The 4,694-nt window shown below is 37.8% G+C and overlaps 1 non-coding gene across 1 annotated transcript; it reads left to right on the plus strand.

Moving 5' to 3' along the window:
• Positions 1–2,635: 2,635 nt before the first annotated feature.
• LOC111750893 (U2 spliceosomal RNA) lies at positions 2,636–2,826 on the plus strand. The gene has a single exon (XR_002785950.1). It is a non-coding gene; the product is annotated as a U2 spliceosomal RNA (small nuclear RNA).
• Positions 2,827–4,694: the final 1,868 nt, after the last annotated feature.

Consider the following 4,694-nt stretch of genomic DNA (forward strand, 5'->3'; position numbering starts at 1 on the left):
ACACCCTCAAAAAAAAAAAAAAAAAGGAAGAAATCAACACATAGCACTGGGCAAATCTGTTGCAAAAGACTCCTTTAAAGTGTTAAAAAGCAAAGGTGTCACTTCGAGGACTAAAGTAGGCCTGTTCCAAGCCATAGTATTTTCAGTCACCCATATGCATGTGAAAGCTGGACAATGAATAAGGAAGATAGAAATATTGAAGCCTTTGAATTACTGTGTTGGTAGAAAATATTGAATATACCACGGACTGCCAGAAGAAGGAACAAATCTGTCTCGGAAGAAGTACAGCCAGAATGCTCCTTAGAAGCAAAGATGGCAAGACACTTCATCTCACGTACCTTGGACATGTTATCAGAAGGGACCTATCCCTGGAGAAGGACATCATGCTTGGTAAATAAAATAGATGGTGAGAGGAAAAGAGGAAGACCCTCAATGAAATAGATTGACATCGTGGCTCCAACAATGGGCTGAAGCGTGACAACATTTGTGAGGGTGGTGCAAGACTGGGCAGTGTTTCGTTTGGTTGTACTTGGGGTCGCTATGAGTCAGAGCTCACTTGACTCACCTAACAACAACAGCTGAAGATTCTAAAAACTGAGAGTTTTTTAAATTTGATCATAATTCAGAGACTTGTTATATCAATAAATTCTCCTTTAACTTTAATAGTTGTGGATAACAAGACAAGTAAATGGTTACTGTTTCAGTTATCTACTGCTGTATAACCAGGGGCAGATTATCCAATAAGCAAGATAAGCATGATGCTACTTGTGCTTACTTACTAATCTGTAGTGAACAATTTCACATGAGTTTCATCACATCTTAGTAAGTAAGCCTGTGCTTACCTTGCTTATTGGATAACAAACCTGTGGGTAACAAACCTCCCCAAAACTAAGTGGCTTAGAACAACGATTTACTATTTTTCTTGATTCTGTTGGTTGTGTGTGTTCCACTGATTTTAGCTGTCCTCATTCATGTAGCTGCAATCAGCCAGAGGGTCTGCTGCGGGCTGGGCTCAGTGGAAACAGCTGAGATGGCTGGGCCTCTGTCTCCTCATGATCTTTCATCCCAGCCTTCTTCATGGCACAGCATTCCAAGAGGACAAAGGTGGAAGCTGTACAGCTTCTTGAGGCCTAAACTCCTGAACTTGTACAACATTTCTTTCACTACATTCAGTGAGTTAAAGACAGTCACAAGGTCAGCCCAGATTCAAGAGGATAGAGAAGAGACTCCACTCCTGGATGGCAGGAGTAGCAACGTCACATGGCGAAGGACGTGCATGGTGGAATGGGAGGAATTTGTGGCCATTAAAACAACCAACAACAATTGTGATTGCACATTATATTGTTTTTATAGTTCCAACAAATGTTAAGTACTACTAATGGTATAATTCTAATTTCTAAAGCACGAAGGAAAGCAACATTCACAGACTGATAAAAATCTACAAATGTTTATTCTTTTTCCTAAAAACACACACATACATACCAGGAGTCCTTCTCCCTCAGCAGTGGCCACTGATTTTCCAGTTCTTTTTGATGTTGAAACTTTCTTTCTGCTTTCTAGTTAGGTATAGCAATACTTCGATAAGTATTGTAGCTTGGCAGTTTTTCTTTCCTACTTATTTTGGCCAATTGCCACCTAGAATATTATTTCCCCTGAAACATGCTGTCAAAGGCAACACTCTTGGAACTGCCTGTTGCATTTTTTCCACGCTCGCTGGGGAGAGCAAGACTCCCACAGGGGAAAGCAATGTCCTTTGCATCTGGAAGGGAAAAAAAAATGAGATGAGCTAGACACTGACATGCAGCTTCTGGTAAAATCTAAAGAACTACTGTTAAATATCTGGGTGGACATTAATTTTTTAAAGGGACTTTTTTGTTGCTCAATGATTTTTAGAGCTAACTGGTACAAGAACTAAAAAATACCTAAATTTATTCTGAGGAATATTCCTCAAATATTTGTAATCAGCAAAAAGAAACACAAATGACTTCCTTTACCTACGTTTAACAATTTTTTAAAGAAAGCTGGATATTAGACAGACTCGGTTTAAGTCCTGAATTACAAAAATTGCTGAAGATGAAATTTGTTTTTACATGTCATAAAAATATCATTGTAGACAAAATGAGTTGACATCTAGTGACAGGAAAATGAATCCAGAATAAGAAAATAATTAACTAAAATAAGTAGGCTTTCTGAGTTATCCATAAATGTTTTTAAATTTGAATTACTCTCCATGCCAAAACATTACCTCTGAGATTTTATGAATAGTGTATGTGGTACTTTTGCCTTAGCCGACTACATTTGTTCACAATAAAACAAAACATACACATGGAGAAGTTGGTGGCAAGATAAGGTTAGTAAATTTCCTACCCAAAAGGAAAAAAAAAACAAAACAGATTTCTATGTTAAATTTAGGAGGAATTAAATGTAATTTTTCTGTTGAGTCTAGTATTCTATTTCTCATTAGTAATTTTTTAATTTTTATAATGTCCAATGAACTTTTTAATGAAAGCTATCAGATATTTTCATTGAAGGAATATACCAGGGTTTCCAATCAATTTATTTTATTTAATATATGAAAGATCATTATCTTCACGTACATAAATCTACATGTGTATTATGAATCAGATTTATTTCAAACCCTCCTTGGTCTTTTGGCTAAGATCAAGTGCAATATCTGTTCATATCAGTGTAATATCTCATAAATCTTGTATCTGAGGACAATACATTAAATGGATTTTTGGAGCATGGAAATGGAAAAGGGGCTTGCTTCATCCACTCGATGCATCGATCTGGTATTGCAGTACCTCCACGAATGGTGCACCCCCTTGGGGAATAATCTAGTTTTCAAGAGTAGAAATATTCCATTTTCTCTGGGCCCTGGTTGTTTATTTGCAGTCTGATTCACATGCTTCACCTAGCAATTGCCTTCAATTTTTTGCTTCCGGACCCTGCTTTGCTGGCCTTGTAAGAAGTGCACCTTCCTTCTGAAGCTAAGGAAAACTCTGACTCCTTCACCATCAGACTTGAAGAACTAGATGATGCCCTACTATTGGTACTGAACATTTTGATCAAATGATTCTATAGAAGAATTCTGATCCAAAGGAGAAAGCACAGAATGGAATTTCAAATTCTCATGGAATCCAAACCTTCTCTAGCCATGGAAACTGATGAACCCCCAAACCTCTTACCCTGAGATCATCTTTAAGCCTTAAACCAAAAATATCTCCTGAAGTCTTTAAACCAGAGTTTCACTTAACTAGTAAAGAATGTCTGCCTTGAGCACTATCCTCCTTTTAAGAACTATCTATATGGGATCAAATGCACAACAACAACTAGAAACATTAGATAGTAAATTTAGGGGGCAGCGTGTTTATGTTAATGGAGGAGGAACAATTCATAAGAGGGTGAAAATGGTTGCACAATTCAAAGAGTGTAATCAATGTCACTGAATTATACATGTAGAAATTATCAAATGGGTGTATATTCTCAACAACAAAGAAAGTTAAATAATTTTCTTTAAAAAAAAAAAAAAGAAGCTAGGAGAGGGTGAAATGGTTCCTATTCATTTACTAGAGGCACTGGGCTCAGGAAACAGCAGATTGGTGTGCATCCACACCTGATTTTCCGTGACACTGAACAGTCCTGTCTTCTACAAGGGCACTCAGGGAATAATGTCTTCTCTACTTGAGAAAATTAAGGGCCATAAGATATGGTCTGTATGCTGAGCAAATAACCTGAGAAGCTGGACTATATGAAGAGGAACATGGCATCAGGATGGGAGGAAGACACATTAACAACCTGTGATGTGCAAATGACACAACTTTGCTTGCTGAAAGCAAAGAGAATTTAAAGCACTTACTTTTTTTTACTGAAGAAGATCAAAGGCTGCAGCCTTCGGTATGGATTACACCTCAACATAAAGAAAACAGAAATCTTCACAACTGGACCAATGAGCAACATCATGATAAATGGAGAAAAGATTGAAGTTGTCAAGGATTTCATTTGACTTGGATGCACAATCAATGCCCATGGAAGCAGCAGTCAAGAAATCAAACGACATGGTGCACTGGGCAAATCTGCTGCAAAAGACTTCCTTAAAGGGTTAAAAAGCAAAGATGTCATTTTCAAGACTAAGGTGTGCCTGCCCCAAGCCATGGTATTTACAATCGCCTCATATGCATGCGAAACCTGGACAATGATTAAGGAAGACTAAAGAGAGAATTGATGCCTTTGAATTATGGTGTTGGCAAAGAATATTGAATATACCATGGACTTCCAGAAGAACAAACAAATCTGTCTCAGAAGAAGTACAGCCAGAATGCTCCTTAGAAGCAAGGAGGTAGAGACTTCATCTCACGTACATTAGATATGTTGTCAGAAGGAACCAATCCCTGGAGAAGGACATCATGCTAGGTTGAGGGTAAGTGAAAAATAGGAAGACCCTCAATGAGGTGGATTCACACAGTGGCAAGCAACAATGGGCTCAAACATGGTAACAATTGTTAGGATGGCGCAGTTTTTCCTTCTGTTGCACATAAAAAAAGGGTCGCTATAAGTCGGAACCGACTTAACCACACCTAACAACAGTACCACATTCAATAAATTATGAACTTTTGGATGACATGTGTATTTTGTCCCATTCCTCTTATTATGTTAAGCATAGTTGTTCACCTAAGTTCGTTTTCTTTTTGTTG

This window comes from Loxodonta africana, chromosome 4 (genome assembly GCF_030014295.1).
Source record: "Loxodonta africana isolate mLoxAfr1 chromosome 4, mLoxAfr1.hap2, whole genome shotgun sequence".
Lineage (NCBI taxonomy): Eukaryota > Metazoa > Chordata > Mammalia > Proboscidea > Elephantidae > Loxodonta > Loxodonta africana.